The sequence below is a fragment of the Myodes glareolus genome, chromosome 1 (assembly GCF_982192425.1).
Source record: "Myodes glareolus chromosome 1, mMyoGla1.1, whole genome shotgun sequence".
NCBI lineage: Eukaryota > Metazoa > Chordata > Mammalia > Rodentia > Cricetidae > Myodes > Myodes glareolus.
Genome location: NC_142026.1, coordinates 135,058,765 through 135,078,434, shown reverse-complemented (window position 1 = coordinate 135,078,434; position 19,670 = coordinate 135,058,765). Strand labels below are relative to the sequence as shown.

The 19,670-nt window shown below is 46.9% G+C and overlaps 1 long non-coding RNA gene across 1 annotated transcript; it reads left to right on the top strand.

Annotated features, from left to right (window-relative positions):
• Positions 1-6,582: 6,582 nt before the first annotated feature.
• On the top strand, positions 6,583-19,188 carry LOC148123582 (uncharacterized). The gene is made up of 2 exons (XR_015739520.1): positions 6,583-6,736; positions 13,455-19,188. It is a non-coding gene; the product is annotated as an uncharacterized LOC148123582 (long non-coding RNA).
• The last annotated feature ends 482 nt before the right edge of the window (positions 19,189-19,670 follow it).

Here is a 19,670-nt window from a genome sequence, read left to right as displayed (position 1 = left end):
TGCCTCCCAAGTGTTAGGGCTGCCACCACACCTGACTTGGGGCAGACTCCAGTCTACTGTTCATAGCACAGGCTAAGAAGAAAAGAACAGGAACATGAATGCATAGGGTGCCATTGGCGACTGGCACTTACTGCTCCTGTAGAGGGAATTGCAGCCATCAGAGAGAAGCATGGTCGGGGGAAAGATGGCTGTAGTCAGGGTCCTAGGCGCAGCAACAGGCACACTCAGCCCAGAGGCAGCAGGCAGGAAAGATAGTTCCTTGCTTTCCTCCAACCTTCTCACAGCGGCCCACAAATCAGCAGGACTCAAAACCCATAGAGCAGACATGCTCGGAGCCCCAGCAGCCCACCACGAGGTGCAGAGAGCAGGCTGTTGAAAGAGGGTAACTTGAGAGCTAGTACCAGACTGGGGCTTTAGCTCAGGGAGAAGAAGGACACTTGCTTTGCATGCAGCCAAGGCCCTAGGTTCAATCCCAGGTCCCTCACACACGCAGAACAGAACTGGCAGCACTGGCTACCTGGACCCTGGGGCTCACGCTAATCCATGCCAACTCAGCTCGTCTATTTGGGAAACCGTGTGCACCTGCAGAATGCCAAGCACTGTTCTAGGGAAATTCGTGGGATGCAGGCTTTGTTAGCTAGAGCTTGCTGTCAACCTTGGCCTTCTAATTTGGGCTTCAGACCCCACAGGTCAGTGGCATCATGCGTTCACATGTTGTACAACCATCCATCTTCAGACTTGTTCACGTGGGAAAATGGAAACTCTTGGTCCCTTTAACACAAGCTCTTCGTTCCCCACCCGGCGCCCCCCACCCTATGCCGCCTCCCCGGCCTTGGAGCCACCATTCGACTTTCTGACTCCTCAAGTCCAGCTACTCTGGGCAACTCAGGTAAATGGAATCATACAATGTCTGTCCTTTCCCGATCCGCTTATTCCATTCAGGATTCCTTCAGAGTTCATTCCCAGCCAAGCACGTGTCAGGACTCCCATCTCCTCAAAGGCTGACTCTATCTATATTAAAACTTGCAGTTTGCATTTCCCACTGCACATCTGGAACACATCTGGCTTCTCTGTCCATTCACAGTACAGGGATAGAGGCCTAGCAAGATGCTAGCAACATGGATGTGTGAGCATCTCTTTGAGTCTCTACACTCAGATCATCGGGAAATGTCCTTAGAAGAACTGTTGGATCACATGGTACCCTAGCTTTAACTTTTTGAGGGACCTGCCAGGCTGTGGCTATATTTGTTCCTACCGCTATTGTTAGCTGGTCACTTGTGCATGCCAGGTTGGTGTGGTCCATCTGGAGTATGAGATTCCCCAGCTCATTGTATTGCTGACAAAAGAACTCCGGGGTGGGCTGCACCGTTAGTCTGAGACTTTCCTAGTTAGAGGCCCTTCTCTTTTCCTTGTGCTGCTGTTTCATAGTGAGCCAGACAGAGATGGCCCCGTGTGATGGTTAACGTCTCCGCTGCTGCTTATGCCTGTCTGCCAGGCCAGGACTCAAATCCCGCCTCCACCAAACTGAAATTCTTGCGTGGGATAAGTTTAAGGAAAGATCATACAAATACATAGAGCCCGCCTACTTTACAAAGCCCGCAAAACCATGCCCAGCATCTGCTATGCCTGTATAAGCAAATCTGTCCTGCAGGAGGCGCTGTGTTAGCCCAGCTTCTCCAGAGAAACGGAACCAATAGCATGTATAAACATGTGTGCACATATAACAGACATAGAGACACAATATACGATTGTACCAGTATAGTGTATGTACACTAATATAGTGTATAATATACTGGATGGATGGACAGACGGGCAGATGGACAGACGGACCTATAGAAACTGAAAAGAATTGGATGGCACAGTTTATGGAGACTGGGAATTCCCAAGATGTTCACTTGGCACACAACAAGCTGGAGACCAGAAGAGTCCCGAGGCAGGAGAAGGCGATGTCCCAGCTCAGAGCCAGGCAGACCCCAAGTTCTCCCTGTAAGTCTTCTCTACTGGAGCCTGCAGCAGATTGGAGAGAACAGGTTACCTCACTCGGTCTGTAGACCGTGATTTCATGCAGAGACATCTTCATGCATTTCAGATTAATGCTTCGTTAAATGCTCCAACTCCTTACTCAGTCAAGTGGATTCCTGAAGTCAGCCTCCACAGGCTCACAACTGCCCCGGTCCTTTAAAACGCTCCGTCGGGCCTAGTGACTCCGGCTGGCAAACTCAATCTCCTCTTCTTCTCACCCCCCCTCCCCCAGTTACCCTTTGTTGTTTTTGTTGATAGCTGCTCTGATTTCAGCCCCTAGAGGTCCTTTGTTAGGAGCCAGGCTTAGTCTGCGTCCCAGCACCACCTTGAAACTTGTACAGCAATAGCGCCATCTCGCGGTCTTCCTTCCCGCATCAGCCCTGAAATCTTAAATAGCCCACACACCAAAACTGGAAGAGAGCCTTTTTTACACTTCTTGCCCCATCCACGTGCTTGAGAATAAGTGAATTATCCTCAAATTACCATGTCTTCTGCACCCAGTCTCTTCCCAAGCCCCCCAAGATTTATATCCTTTTCCAGGGAATTCTGGATCAAGGTGGGGGTGGGGTGGGACAGCACACACCGGAAGGAGACCCCCTGTGTTCCATCTTCTCTGCTTAAAACTCAACTATTTAAGACCTTCCTGGTCTCAGCTGGGCGGTGGTGGCGCCCGCCTTTAATCCCAGCACGCGGGAGATAAAGGCAGGCTGATCTCTGTGAGTTCGAGGCCAGCCTGGTCTACAAGAGCTAGCTGCAGGACATGCTCCGAAGTTACAGAGAAACCCTGCCTCAAAAAACTAAAAAAAAAAAAAAAAAACCCAAAAAACAAAACAAAACAAAAAACTTCCTGTTTCCTGGTCTCAACAACTTAAACCCCTCCCTCTATGACTCTACGATCGTCAAAATAAAATAAGAAAAATGCCTCCAGGAGATGGGTTTGAGAGCAGGAGTTAGGGGATACATTGTAGGCAAGTATGAAATTCTCAAAAAAATTAAAGTGTATTTTTAAAATGGCACATCCCAAACTCAAAGCAAATATGCATGCTGAAAGTAAAAACAGTTTCAACATTCTTCTGAATGCAAAACGCTAAGCACTTCTATTGAAAATAAACACGTCTTTACAAAGATTTGGGTTGGACTGGAGATCCATCGGTCAGCAGTTAAGAACATTGGCTGCTCTTCCGGAGGACCAGGATTCAATTCCCAGCACCCTCACGGCAGCTCACAACTGTCTCTAACTCTAGTTCCAGGAGCGGACACCTCCACACAGATAAACACACAGGCAAAACACCAGTGCATATAAAATAAAAATCAATAAATTTTAAAAATAAATGAATTTAAAAGACTCGGGTGAGGCAGCTGGAAAGACGGCTCAACAGCTAAGCTGCCTCACCCGACTCTTTTTAATGACCTATTTATTTAATAGAACAGTCTAGCACCAAAGCCGGGCAGCTCAGAACTGCCTATAATTCCAGCTCCAGGTGATGGAATGCCTCCTTCTGTGTCCTCAGACACCTGCATTCTTGTGCTTGCAAGCACAGGCGTGTACACACACACACACACACACACGCACACGCACGGTTTCAAAACTTGTAAATAAAGATTTTTAAGTTTTGCTTTGCGTTGCTGGGCCTTGGGTCCCTAGCTTGTTGGCATGCGTGGCACAGCGTATGAGCCTGGTTTATAACCTGGACTCTCTAACCCGGCACTGACGTATTCGTGCTTAGCACAGTGCACTGCATATAGACGGCACTTGATGAATGCTGGAGCTAGCTGAGACAGGCATGGCAGATAATGTCGGACTGGCCACATCATGTGGAGGGCAGACTTTTTCCCAGCAGGCCTGGTGACTGAAACAGTGTGGTAGAGAAGGCACTCGAGTATATTTATTTCTTTATTTTATTTTTTTAAGAAAGACGATAAAGCTCTGGTTTCAGTAAAGCTTGCAAAAAAAAAAAAAAATACCAGGGAGGGGGAAAGTTCCTTCCCAACCAAACAGTCAAGATCTCTAAATTTAAACGGCGAGTTTTTCCCCTCTAATCCCTATTTAGTAGGAGGCTGCACTATTATGTAACCTTGCCTGTTGCCAAAACACAATGTAAATTAATGAAAGGTAAAATACCATACATTTAAAAATATCTTAATTCTATTTGACCCTGGGGGAAAAAATGAAGAGAGCAAATGCCCTTCTAATCTTTCATTTGTCTTATTGTTTTATTATTAATATATACATATATTTAGAAATGCTTTTTCCTTCACAAAAAAATATGTTAGAGGAAGCGCTAATGTTCTTCGTAAGATGACAGGCAGAACCTGTCAAGTGCTATTTACAGCTTGCAGCAGAGAGCTGAAGAATAATTTATTTGGCTTATTAAGTTCTGCCTATGCCCGAAAGCCAACAAAACTCAAAAACCCTCAAATTCTGAAATGTCAGAACCCTGCGATTAAATGTCTTGATATCCACCATCTGTCTGAGGCTGTCATCTGTGAAACGTGTTTGCATTTGCCAAATGCAATCTGCCCCAATACTCTGCGTGGTTGGGACTTACTCTGGTTCAAAGCTTTGAACCAAAGACCTCCTGGAAGGATGCACCTGAGCAAGCCAGGGCCGGCCAGAGAGAGACAAAGCCTTCCAAGCCGCAGCTCAGTCTCAGGGGAGCTCAGCTCCTTACCACATAGATGTTTCAGACATCACCAGAAACTGCAAGAAACCTCTCTCCACCCAAGACTTCTACCTAGCCTGGAGATGGTGGGGTTCCCCCAAAGATCTGAGGGCAGGGTTGCACTTCCATATAACAGATCTCTTTGGCGTCCCAGGTGTGTATTAGTGGATTCCTAAGCAGGAGTCCACAGCCCTCATTACATGAACATATGAACAAAGGGGTCCTGATCATTTATGCTACTCAGTGTCTAGAATTCAACCTCAGATTATCAGCCACACAAAAGAAGGGGGTGATTACAAGACAAGCCCATTGAGTTTCATTCACTGAGAACACTTAGTGTAAACAAAACATAAACATTTGGGTGGGGGGCAGTCCTGGCTTCTGCAACCCCGACAGGCTAGGCTTAGCACTCATCTCAAATGCTAATTGATGAGTGGGCAAAGATCAGAGAAAGGAGATTTGAGTAACACACACCTGGAAGGGGACAAAAAAGTGACTCCAGGTTCTTCTGACTGTAGGCATGAACTTTAGGGTTATCTGTTTATTGCCTTCTCCTTTATATTGTTCTTTTCCTTTCTTCGAAGTTTCTTAGGATACATTAAGTGCCACCAGGTCTGTTTTTATGAACTGCTGGCATCAGTACCCAGGGCAACCACTCTACCAAGGGAACTACATCTCTGGCCCTCAAGTGCTGTTATTTATCTTTGTGCCTTTGGCCTTGAAGGAGAATGAGGGAGACTGGGTATTCCTGGTTTGTAAGTAGACACACCATGAGTGATTGACATGCCTGTCTGCAGAGGTGAGCAGGTGACGCAAAGCAAAGGTGACCCAAAGTCAGATGCAAATACAGGCAGAGCAGCCAGCCTCCCCCTCCACCTGTAACTATCCTTTGGGGCCAAATGAATAGTCAATGGTTTTTGTTTATTTGGTTTTTTGGATTTTTCATAGCAAAAGTAATTTCTACATGTGTTTTATCACTGTCTACCAAAAAAACAAAAACAAAACAAAAAACCAACAAAATTAGAACACACTTAGAAATGCACCTCAGCTGGGTGGTGGTGGCGCACGCCTTTAATCCCAGCACTTGGGAGGCAGAGGCAGGAGGATCTCTGTGAGTTCGAGACCAGCATGGTCTACAAGAGCTAGTTCCTAGATAGGCTCCAAAGCTACAGAGAAACCCTGTCTCGAAAAACCAAAAAAAAAAAAAAAAAAAAGCATCTCATGAAATATGCTCAATATCACTAGAAAAACTACAAAAAGATTGCATATACATGTATGAAAGTACCTAATATCCTCAAGACATACTTCTTTCCCCAGAACTGATATAGATATAGGTTTTTCAAGACAGGGTTTCTCTGTGTAGGCTTTGGCTAGCCTCGAACTCACAGAGATCCACTTGCCTCTGCCTCCCGAGTGCTGGGATTAAAGGTGTGTGCCACCACCTCCCAGTCACTGATCCATATTTGTAATACAATTCCAAACAAAATTCCAACAGGGTCTTAAAAAAAAAAATACAGCTCCTCTGCAGGCAGACTGGGTGGCCCAAAGTCTCACAGATGTCTTTGCTTACAAACACGTTGTCTGGGGACGCTTGCCTCAGAAGACGTCAGCAGGCATTGCGTCAAAGCTAAGTGCTTTCCCAAGGATGACCCTCCCAAGTCTGCCCGCCTCAGTTTCTCTAGTCTAATGAGCTGGGTTGACCTGCTTTGTGTGGGAAGTTAACAGGCCGGGCTCCCAGGCAGGCAAGAAGGAAGCTGCGTAGGATGAGCACCCTGTGGAAACACCTTGGTGATTAGGCACGTGGGCTGTGTAGCGCACCTCACCCTGAGGACTTCCAAGCCACCTTTGCCCAGCCTGACAGCAGTGAGTACAAAGGGCACCTCTGTAAGAACTGGTACTGATTTAAGACGGCTTTCTCTAGGCACTGCGAGAAATGGCAACAAGAAGCGTTGTGGAAAGGACTTTATAGCGCAAGTGTTTCCGGGTTCACCCACATTGACGAATGCCTGCTTCTGACCCACCAGAAGAAGGCCTGCCTGGAGGGAAGCCAGGTAAACAGGGTGCTGTGGCGAAGAAAACCTAGACTTGACCTGGAGAGGCAGGGGTGGGGGAGAAGGAGGGGTAGGGTGGGGGGTGGACAGAGTCTCCATGAACAAGGTGTTCACATAGGACAAGCAGGCTGACCAAGAGAAAAGACTACAAAGGGGTCACCAGTTACCGACACACCAAGGCTGTGCAAAGTTGCCTGTGTTGGAAGCTGGCACCCTGCCCCTGTGGCCTTCTCTAGTCTGAGCTGAGCAGAAAGGTTACAGTCATTGAGCTTCGATGGGCAAGGTGGCCAACAATAGATTGATGGACCAGGGCTACCATTTCCAGGATGGCAAGCTGGGGGAGAAAAATGCTTTACCAACTCTGGCCTATTTGATAAGAGCATCAACCCGCTAGGCAGCTTGGTCGATTACGGCAAAGTGACCAATGTTTTTGTCCTGCCGAAAACTGTGTATGATGGACCAATAAATACCTAGGTACCCTATGTAAGTCCTTCATGGTGCAGACCAAATTAACTGCAGGCTCTCTAGAAGATGGATCCCGAGTTCATTGATACCAAATTTGGCTGTGGCCACCTCCAAGATATGGAGAAGAAGTCATCCATGCAATAATACTTCAGAGAGACAGGGCAGGAATGAAGAGACAAACATTAGCCGTGCAAGTGTGAGGATTGGATGTGAGTCCCAGAACCCACATGAAGATGGGTGAACTCAGCAGCAAGTATCTGTAATGCCAGTGTCCTATAGAGAGATGGACACAGGAGAAACCCTGGAGGCTCCAGGCCAGTTAACCTGTCACACCCCGCGGTGGACAACAAAGAGGCATCTTATCAAACGGGGAGAGCAAGAATCAATGCCCGAAGTTGCCCTCTGACCTCCATACACAGTGACAAACACGAGCCCACATTCACATACATAGATATTCATGTATGTATGCATGTGAGCGTGCGCACGTGCACACACACACCCACATATACATGTTTTTTAAGGAGAGAGAGAGAGAGAGAGAAAGAGAGAAAGGGAGAGAGAGAGAGAACCAGGGAAGCAGGTATTAATATCAGGAGCATGTTGCACAATTGGCAGGAACTTAGGAGTTTTATTCCTCCCGGCAAGGGAGAAAAAAAACCACGAAACTTTATTCAGACACGATTCACATGTCATATGATTCACCACTGAAAATATGCAACATTGGTTCTTCAACATGGTTTTCTCATAACCTGAAAAGATTCTAAATGGTCTGCGCCGTGTAGACAGTTTAAAATAGGTTGGCTCCCGTCGAGGCTAAAACCGCATAGGGAGAAGTGTTCCCAGGCAAACGGGCGGAACGGAAAGCGTGTCAGGCATGGGCAGAGCTCTGGAGGCTGTGCCACCTGTCACTAAATAGAGCCAGCAGGGAGAGAGGGGACCACCTGAAAGCAGCCCTTCCATGCAACTGCAGCAATTAAGGTAGGCACATTTCAAAAATGGACTGGTGCTGGGCCTGGCGAGATGGTTCCGTGGGTGAAAGAACTTGACGCTCTTACAGAGAGCTCAAGTTCAAGTCCCAGCACCTGCTCACAACTGTTAGAGTTCCGGGAGGTCGGATCCCCTCTTCTGGCTTCCACTGACACTGCACACATGTAGACACATAAATTCATGCAAGCAAAACACTCAGATGTATGACACATAGAATTGAAAAAAAGGAGATTGTTCTTTTTTAAAGTTTCAGTAGGGGGAAGTGAAGGAGCTGATGAGGCCAGGCTCACTCTGACGAAGCTGGAGGAGACCCCCTCTTTGTCTTTCTTCTGACCACTGTTGGGAACTGGCGCTTTCTGGGCGCCTTGCCTTACAGACTTACGCTCCTGTGAGACCACATCCCTCCAGGCATCTGTCTCTACATGGTTCTCTTAAAAGGATCCCAGTGACCAGAGTTAGGGCACACTAATCCACAACTCAGCACATACACTCTAAAGGAGGCTGCTTCCTTTGCTGTTGGCATCTCTTTGTGTGCTTTTGTAGTTTAGACAAAATCTCATGTAGCCCAGGCTGGACTCAAAGTCACTATGTAGCCGAGGGTGACCTTGAACTACTGACCCCTTTGTCTGCCCCTCCAAAATCCTGGGATTAGTGATGGCTGCCAGCACACCTACTTCAGAAGGCCTTGGGTGCTTCCTATTGATGTGATAAAACACAGGCCAAAGTCGACTTGAGGAGGAAAGGCCATATCTCATTTTACAGCTTACAGTCCATCACTGAGGGACGCCAAGGCTGTAGTTTAGCGAGATCTGAACGGGAGTGGTGGAATACTGCTCACTGGCTTGCTTCCCACGGTTTGCTTCCTTATACACCCAGGAGTATCTGCCCAGGAGGGATGGCATCACTCACAGTGATCTCGGCCCCCTGGCATTAACTATCAATCAAGAAAATGCCCCACAGACATGCCCACAGGTCTGTCTGATAGAGGTAATTCCTCACCTGAGGTTCCTTCTTTCCCGATGACTCCAGCCTGTATCAAGTTGACAAAACACACCACAAACAGCCTAGCAACCAGGCTGCAAACCAACCCAATGAAGCATATGTGGTCAATAACGATAGATACCCGGTCTCTTGAGTGAACGAGTAAACGTAAACAGAGTTCATAGCCAGGAAGCTTCAACCAATCTCGGATGAACACAGAGAGCGTCCAGCTGCTAGAGTAATGTATTGTGTGTGGGAATGTAAGCGGCTTTGCCCACCTGACCTGCCCACTTGTGAAAACACCTTGGTGTGGCTTATAAATCTGACCCACAATCCTTCTCCTAGGCATAAACTCGAGAGGAATTCCAATGCAACTGTTCAGGAGATGAATGCAATGTTTCTAGTTTTAAACACACACGCACACACACACACACACACACACACACACACACACAACTGGACACAGTCTGCTGACAAGATAAACTGTGGATACATTTCAGTAGTTAAAATAGAGGGACCAGCCAGGTGCACGTCTTTAATCCCAGCACTCAAGAGGCAGGTTCTCTGTGAGTTTGAGGCCAGCCTGGTCTACAAGTTAGGTCCAGGACAACCGGGCTGTTACACAGAGAAACCCTGTCTCAAAATCTCCTCCCACCAAAAAAAAATAGAGGGACCATACACCACACAGCAACATGGAATTCAGGTTGAGCATGGCATTCAGGTTGAGCATGGCCCTCGGTGACAGAAAACACTTACCTAGCAGGTTTCTAGGTCCTGAGTTCCAGATCTAATACTAGAAAGGAAAAAAAAAATACGAGTGAATCACTGAGAATAACGCAAAATGGGAAAAACCGCAGAAAACGACAGATTATAATTCTTTATAGTCCTCAAAACCACACAGAAACCAAGTGTCATCTGCATGTGTGACAGAGTGTTGATTGCAGGAGTGATAAGAAAATATGGGGGCTGGAACCGGGCCTCATCTGGTAGAGGGATTGCCTAGCATGCATTAGGCCTGTGGAGGTTTGAATAAAAATGGTTCCCGTAGGCTCACAGGGAGTGGCACTGTTAGGAGATATGGCCTTGTTCAAGGACCAGTATCACTGAGGGTGGGCTTTGGAGTTTTAAATGCTTAAACCAGGCCCTTTGTCTCCCTCATACTGCCTGTGGAACCAGATAGAACTCTCAGACACTCTCCAGCACTATGCCTGCCAGCCTGCCACCATGCTTCCTGTCATCATGACTATGGACTAAACATTTGAACTGTAAGCCAGCCCCAATTAAATGCTTCCTTTTATGAGGGTTGCTGTGGCCATGGTGTCTCTTTGTAGCAATAGACACTAAGGCAGGGTCTTGGGTTCCATATGTAGCTCTGCACAGTGCATAACACCAAGCTTGGGGCTATGCACAGGCGATTCTAGCACAGGGGAGGCGGAGGCAGGATAATCAAGAAGTTTAAAGCCATTCTCAGCTACGTAGTGAGCTCCAGGCCAGCTTGGAATATGAGAGACCTTGTGTCAAGGAGAGTGTGTGTGCGGTGGGGGGGAGAGGAAATAAGGATTTAGAGTAATGGCTAATACATTTATAAATAGATTAAAATTTTTGTTATATTTATTTTGTGGGGTTGGGGTGTCAGAGAATGACTTTTTGTTTGTTTGTTTGTTTGTTTGTTTTTCAAGACAAGGTTTCTCTGTAGCCTTGGAGCCTGCCCTGGAACTTGCTCTTGTAGACCAGTCTGGCCTCAAACTCACAGAGATCTGCTTGCCTCTCTGCCTCCCGAGTGCTGGGATTAAAGGTGTGCGCCACCATCACCTGGTTCAGACAATAACTTTTGGGGAGTTGATTCTCTCCCCCATCTAGGTGCCAGGGATTGAATTTGGGTCATCCGGCTTGGAGGCAAACACCTTTATCCTACTGAGCTGCTGTGGTCCATAGCAACATTAAACAAAGACATTGCAGATGTCTTGAATCTTCAAAGCCAAAATTTTAGCATGACACACAATAAAAAAGAGTCAAATTGTTTATTTGTTCCTAGGTACTTTTTTTTGTTAATTTATTCGGCATTTATTGAGAGATACAAGCTGTCAGAGAAGAGGCCCCTTCCAGAAACTAGTTGTTTGAATCAAGGCTGGATGCCCATGGATCACCCCAGCAAGGGAGAGGCTCTTGAGACAGAAAGTGCCCTAGGGCCCTTGAAGACTTCATATTTGTTTTAAAACACTTCAACTCTCTGGTAAAGGGTATAGATGGGAGCTAATTATTACATAATTCATTTTTATTCATAACTCTGTGTACTGTGTCCTTATCTTTCTCAAACTAATTTCATTCTTTCTTCCTAATTCGTTGTTCAAATATTTTTTTTCCTGCCCATTAGCCTTCTGTTTCAGCATCTAATTTCTCTCCTTTTCCCAAGATGCTCCAGAACTGCCCTTCAGGCTTCCAGCCCCATCTGTCTTATGTTTTCATTCTGTTCCCTCCATCTTGCCAGGTTCTGCTCCAGAACACTGATGTCATTTGCTTTCCTCAGGCCCCAGACCCTGAGATCCAGTTTCAGTAGGAGCAACCTCTAGGCAGGTGTGACCCACAAAGCAGGATGTTTACATACCTCCCAGGCCCAGCATCCAGTCCTCAGAGCTCCAGGCTGGTACCTGCCTCTCCTCCTGCCTGTGGGTAGGAGGAGCATAACCTCCCTTTAGGAGCGGAGAAAAGAGCATTAGAGTGGCCCCCGTTCCATCTCTTCCTCGGAGTTAACTGTACTACATCAGACGGTGGCAGCTGGGCTGGAGGAGGAAGGCAGGGGACACAGGAAGAGCAGAACCAGAACATCGAGGCTTGCTTTTCTGCTCGGCACCGGTTATCTCTCTGGACAATAGTTAGCTTAAAGGAACGGCTGAATGTCCCCACAGTGTCCCCTGGATCATCTATGTCACATGAACATTCCTTACCTTCCCTTTCAAGATAACCAGGAAGCAAAGCCTTGGTCAGCATTGAGTAAAACAGAGCAGAGAAGCTGGAGTCAGACAATCATGGTCGAAGTGCAGAATATTGCCTTGGGAGCTGGGGTGGGAGCTTGCGCCTGGAAAGCTGTAAATAGTGAGTTGGGTATGTGCAATCTTGAGAAGAAGGCCTGCAAACCGGAAACAGCCCTCCAGCAGTGCCCCCTTATCCAAAGAGGATGTGCGCCAAGACCCCAACAGATGCCTGAATACCCGGGTGTCCTGAACCCTGCAGTGTGGCCAGAGTTAATCTGCCCTGCAGCCTCTTTGGACACTACTCTTGTGCTTTGAGGCCATTATTAAGCAAAGAGTTACGGGGACACAAGCACTGTGAAACCTTGGCAGCCACTCAGATAACCGTGATGGTTATCTGATGAGAAGTAGCATGTATGGGACACACTACAGGAAGGAACGGTGAATGTCCCACGTAAGACGGAGACAGACTGTGCCGAATTTCACTGTGCTTCTCAAGCGATGCACACTTTAAAACCTATGAGTCCTTTGCTTTCCAGAATTTTTCATTTTATGTGTTCAGACTCCAGTTGGCATTGGGTAACTAAAACTAAGGGAAGTCGGACCTTACTTAAGAGGAGAGAACAGTAGACACCATAGGGCTGGGGATTCAGCTTCTCGTGTAGAAAGCCTGGGATTCCGTCCCCACTACATGACAAACAAACAAGACAACAAACACACAGTAGACTATTGCAATCTCTGCTTTGTAACAAGATAGTGAAATTTTATTTGCATGCTAATTATTTATGCAAATGAAACCTTACACTACAGTCAGTTGGTATTGCTTCTGAATTTATACACATTCAAAAAAGAATATCAGCCAAGCCATGGTGGCACACACCCTTATTCCCAGTACTCAGGAGGCAGAGGCAAGCTGATCTCTATGAGTTCGAGGCCAGCCTGATTTACAGAGCAAGTTTCAGGATGGCCAAAGCTACAGAGAGAAACTCTGTCTCAAAAATCAAATAAAAAGAATATCATTTTAAAGGACATGGAAAAATCATAGCATACACCTTACCTCCCCGCTCTGTTTAAAAGTCCAATGTATACCTGAACCTGAAGCAGCCCAGGCATGTAAGCAGTCAGGGAACTTGAGAAAAATCATAGATTTGTAAAAGTGCGGACAGCCTGTCATTATGTAACTCATTTTTATTCATTGACTCATTTGCATACAGATTATGCAAAAAACTGTACCATAGAATTCAGCATATTTGATGTATAGCTCTCGTTGACAGGATGTGAAATGAGGGGGAAAAAAAATCTTAATTTTCTTTCAGAGGCTCCTTGCCAGGAAGAGGAACATTTGTTAGACTGGCCTCAAACTGGCTATGTAGTTAAGTCAAGGATGACCTGGAGATCCCGATGCTCCTGCCCCCACCTCTGGATTTACGGGGCTCTGGGAATCAAGCCCTGGGCTTTGTGCATACTGGGTAAGCACTCTAACCAGAGTTCTGTCCCCTGCTCCTCTCTTCAGTCCCTGGAGAAGGGACTTCAGAGCTAGGAAGGGGGTAGAAAGGGTCAGCACCTTCACACATGCATGTGCACACACGCACTCACGCGCACACACACACATGCACCTGTCTTGGATCTGTACATGACAACTGAAAACAGTGAGCCGATGAAGCAGGAGGCAGAGAGGAGGCAAACGTAAGTTCAGAGAGCTTGCAGATGAGGCAGGTAAAGACACAGACAGAACAGACAGTTGTTATCTGGGGAGGCCTGGCTCACACAGGGAAGGGAAGGGACAGATGCCCCCTCTTCCTGTCCCCGGTGGCCAGGGCATGGGTGCTGGCATTTCCAACCGCTCCCTCACCCAGCACTTTGGGAGGACAAATAAATGACTGGAATGTCATCATGGTGGCATTCAGGGGCAGCGGCGGCAGGAGCCCAGTCTCCAGGGGCAGTGTGGCGAGTGCCAGAAATAGCAAGCTGGCGAGGCTGGCTTAATGGGGTGACTCAGGCTCTCTGGGATGAGTCCAAGAGTTTCCCTTTCTGTAGGTCTTCTCTGACTGCTTCTGCCTGTACTTAGCCTAAAAATGTACCACAGCACACACTGAACACAGCAGATAAACCCCAACAAGACTCACTTACAGGGACCAGGCATGGTGGCGCACACCTTTGACCCAGGCGCTTGGGAGGCAGAGGAGGTAGATCTCTGAGTCCCAGGCTAGCCTGGTCTCTATAGTGAGTTCCAGGCCAGTCAAGGCTACACAGTGAGACCCTATCTCAACACCAACAAAACCCTCAATATAGCACACAACTCAAGACAACAAGCACAACACACTACAATATGACATGGTGAGTCTGATTTGTATCTGAAATGTCCCCAAAGACCATGTACTTTGGACTTGAAGACTTGGCCCCCAGTATGTGGTTCTAGGATGGGAAGAAGTAGAACCTGGGAAACCGAAGCCATAGGATTACTGGGGCCCAGGAGTTCAGAACCAGCATGGGAAACAGCGTGGCCCTGTGTCCCGGTTAGGGTTATCATTGCTGTGATGAAAAGCCATGGCCAAAAGCAAGCTGGGGAGGAACGGGTTGCCTTACATTTTCACAGCTCTGTTCATCAGAGAAGGAAGTCAGGACAGGAACTCCTCAATCAGGGCAGGATCCTGGAGGCAGGAGCTGATGCAGAGACCACGGAGGGGTTTTGTTTACTGACTTGCTTACTCTCTATGGCTTGCCCAGTCTGTATTCTTGTAGAACCCAGGATCACCAGGCCAGGGATGGCACCACCCACAATGGGCCGGGCCCTTCCTGTCAATCACTAATTAAGAAAATGACTTACAGCTGGATCCTGCTGAGGCGTTTTCTCAGCTGAGGCTCCCTCTTTGATGACTCTCGCCTATGTCAAGCTGACATGAAACCAGTTAGCACACCCTGCCTCAAGAAATGAAGAGGCGGGCCCAGTTACAGGAAACTGAGTTGCTGTAGTTGTATCCTTGAATGGGACACCAGGATCTCATTCTCACCCAACCCCCCCACCCTATTTAGGGTACCAAGTGTACCCACCATGGGGTACCATACATGGGTAGAGGAATGTTTTCCTGTTTGTTTTCATTTTGGAAACTTTGAAGAAAATTTCTCTTGTAAAATATAATTTAAAAAATGGAGATTTTAAAAAATGAAATGAAAAGGCACTGCACAAAACTCAAGCCGGGGCTGGAGAGATGGTTCAGCAGTTAGGAGCGCCTACTGCCCTTTCTGAGGACCTGGGTGCAACTCCCAGCACCCACATGGAGGCTCACAGCTGTCTGTAACTCCAGTTCCCTGGGATCTGACACCTTCACACAGACATACATACAAGAAAATAAATATATAGCAAAAAAAAAAGCCAAACAAGCCAACATTTTAATTAAGAAATTGAGTAGATATGAAATCACTTTGTCCAGTTACTGTGATCATAGCTACACGGCCGGCCCTCTTCCCTCACTGTGGCTCGCAAGCTCAGGAGGGCTCTTCTGTGGCTCAGCCTGTGCCCTGCCCATGGGCCTCTAAATCCAGCTCCGAGAGGACCTAACAGCTTTGGCCACCACAGGCATCTGCACTTATGTACACACACACACACACACACACACACACACACACACTCACACACACACACACACACACACACACACACACTTTTAAAGTAATAAAAAATTTTGAAGGAAATGAAACTGACTTCTCACAGCTACAGAGGCCAGGAGTCCAGGTTCGAGCCTGCAGAATAGTTGACTGGTGAGAACGATTTCTTGGCTTATAGAAGAAACCTTCTGGAACCTTCTAGTTTTGTCCTGGCTCTCTAGCTCCTCTTTATTTTATTTTAGGCTCATAGTAATTTTATTACAGAGAAAAACAGCAGGGTGGGCCCCTGGGACCTAACCCAGTCTCTCTCTCTCCTTCAAAGAAGAGAGATGAAGAGGGCTGGGTAGTATCAACCTTGGGAGACTTTGAAGCAGTAACTGTTAGAAGCTGTGGGGCCCAGGGAGCTGAGTAAGAGCAAAGAGAAGTCTGCAAGGAGATGTGTGGAGTGAGAAGAGGCCTCGCAGAGAAAGAAGCGAATGCCCAAGGTGTCAGAAGACTCGACTTAGGATTTCGGCTGTTACTGCTCCCCCCTCTACCCAAAAAAAAAAAAAAAAGATGGAAGAAAAAAAGTCACACCTTTTACAGATAGAACCTAAGAAGACAGGCAAACTTAGCAATGAAGGTCTATAAGCAACTGCCTGGGTTTTCTTTCATCAGAGTGTTCCTCTTAGCTAGGCGCAGTGGTACACACCTCTAGTCCCAGCACTTGGGAGGCAGAGTTGATCTCTGAGTTCAAAGCCAGCCTCATATACAGAGTGAGTTACAGGACAGCCAGGGCTACACAGAGAAACCCTGTCATGAGAAAACAAACAAACAAGCAAATAAGCAACAAGAAGAGTGAGTGACCAGCCTACTCACGACAGCACTGGCCTGTGCCCTAATCACTTCCCAAAGGACCATCATGGAAGGGGTAGCATTCCAAAGTGTGAATGTTGGGCACACAACATTCAGACCCTAGCAGTTGGGTTCAAGGTTGGCATCCTAGTCAGCTTCAGTTGTCAACCTGACACAGCCTAGTTGAAAAAGAAAAGCCTCGGTTGAAGAAGAATAGCCTAGATCAATTTGGGCATGTCTGTGGGATTGTCTTGACTGCTAATTGATACAGTAAGGCCCAGCCCACGTGGGCAGCACCATTCCCTAGGCAGGTGATTCAAGACTGTATACAAAGACTAGCCGGTCGTGAACTAGCAAGGAACGTTCCTCTGTTGCTTCTGATTCAGCTCCTGCTTGTGTTCATACCCTGACTTTCCTCAGTGATGAGCTGTGACCCAGCAGTGTAAGCCAAATAAAGGCTTTCTCCCCTAAGTTGCTCCGATTGGCATTATTTCATTATCGCAACAGGAGGAAACTAGGAGAGACAGCAAGCAGGGCCTGTGTAAGAGCAATAGCACTTGGAGGGTCCCTGTGGAGACATGGATCACCACCTTCTTAGAGACTAGTCTCAGAACATGGCTGACGTAGAGGACCAAGATGCACGACCAGGCTGACAGGCAAGCCTTGTCCTCTGGCTCTTCTACACCTTGTGCCCGAAAGATGCTTCCAAGTTTGAAATTCACCGAGGAAGGACTGTTAGTAGTTAGGCATCTGCACTGGCCTGCCCTTGAGGTCCCAACAGGACACGTCCTCAGCTGCAGCCACTGAGAGCACCTCTTGCGCAATTGGCTACATCCCCTTTTAAAAGGTGGGCCCACCTCCTCCCTCCTTCCCCCCACCCCGTGTGTGTGTGTGTGTGTGTGTGTGTGTGTGTGTGTGTGCACGTGTGCGCGCGCATCTCTCTCTGTATCTGTCTCTTTTTGTCTCTCTCCCACCACTCTTGTCCCCAGAGACCAGTCTCTGCCCCCCTCTCTGCCCCTTTCTCAGCCCTTTCGCTCTCCTTTTCCAATAAATCTCCAATGTGAGCTTTGTTGCACGGTGTGACTTCTTCCCAGCATTTTAAAATAAATGACAACTGACAGACAAAGGCTCTCCTGACACTTGCTCCTGCCAGCTGGCAGTCTGAAGCATGATGGGACTCTAGAACCCGGTCCACATATGACAGCCTCACTTCTTCAACTAACGGATCACTGGACATCTCCACCTAACACCAGCATGATTGGTGAGCCCCCTCTTCTCCACCTCTGGCTATTTTCTGTCCCGCGCTACCGTCTCACCAGCAAGAACGACGCAACACACTTAGGATCCTTCTGCAGAAAAGCTTTAATGTGTCTTGAGAGAGAGAGCATAAGCTTCCAAAGTGGAGACCCAGAATGAGGGGAACCCATCCCTTATATAGGAAACAGTCCTCGCTTCGGATGTGTCACTCTTGGATTGGTCCGCTGCCCATCAACCCAGATGACGCCTCGGGAGTAGGCAGGGACAGCAGCAGTGGAAAGTTATTAAAGGCGTGTACTACAACACCTTGAACTCACAGAGATCTGTCTCTTCCTCCCAGGCATAGGGATTAAAGGCGTGTGCTACCACACCTTGAGGTCACAGAGGTCAATCTGCCTCTGCCCCTGGAAGTCAGAGGTTAATCTACCTCTGCCTCCCTTGTGTTGGGATTAAAGGTGTGTACTGCCACACCCTAAAGTCACAGAGGTCAACTACCTCTGCCCCTTGAAGTAATGGAGAATGTGGTTGCGGCCCTCCACAATTTTCCACGCGTAAAGACTCATCTCGAGCATGGTTTCTCTAATGCATGGATGATCCATGGAAAATGGCATAACATATAACATATTCATTACAATTTGAAGGGTTCTTCATTCTATGGGTCTGTAGTAGCCTTGAAGATGTGAACCACAGGCACAGGACTTGCCACTATCTGTATATTTTCACCTCTTCTCTCCATTATGGATTCAATGATGAACTTGAAGTGTTGAAGCCCTGGTAAAGGACTTGCAACCTTCTTTAAATTCCTAAATGTCTCTCCTGTAAAAACTTTGTAATGTCCTTGTAGATGTGAGGTCTACCTAAAGAACTTGCCCTATTCTCTACATCTGTAAGGTTTAGCTTCTTTATGTACTTGTTCATTAATGAACTTGAAGTATTGAGCCTCTGGCAAAGGACTTCCACATACTTCACAATTGTAAGGTTTCTCTCCAGTATGTATTCTTTGGTGAATTTGAAGATTTGAGCCGTGGGTAAAGAACATAGCACACATATTACATCTGTAAGTTGCTCTCCAGTACGGCTCCCCTGATGAATATGAAGTATTGAACTCCAAATAAAAGAACTTGCCACATGCTTCACCTATGAAAGATTTTTCTCCAGTGTTGGTTCTCTGATGAACATGAAGAGAAAACCCGTGGGGAAAGGACTTGCCATATTCTGTATATTTGAAAGCTTTCTCTTCGGGGTGAAGTTTGCAACGACCTCTGTGTTTTGATGCATGTGAAAAGAATGCCATGCTTTGGACATTTGTATGACTCTTTTTTTGTATTAATTAAATCATTGCTTGGCCCATTAGCTGTAGCTTGTTATTGGCTAACTCTTACCTCTTAATTTAACCCATTTCTATTAATCTGTGTATCACCACCAAGTTGTGGCTTACTAGGTAAAGTTCTGCCATCTGTCTCTGGTGGGGCTACATGGCTTCTCTCTGACTCCGCCTTCTTTCTCCCAGCATTCAGTTCAGTTTTCCCACCTACCTAAGTTCTGCCTTGTGCAGGTCTAAGACAGTTTCTTTAATAACCAATGGTATTCACAGCATACAGAGAGGGCAATCCCACATCACCTCCCCTTTTCTGTTTAAATAAAAAGGAAGGTTTTAACTTAAACATAGTAAAATTACATATAACAAAACAGGTATCAAACAAGAATTACAGTTACAGTATTGATATCTACTTTATCTTTTATCATAACTAAGAAAAACTATAATTATAATTATCTGTTCTTCAACTCCATCAAAGGTTCCAGAAGGATATAATATTATCTAAGTTAACAGGAAG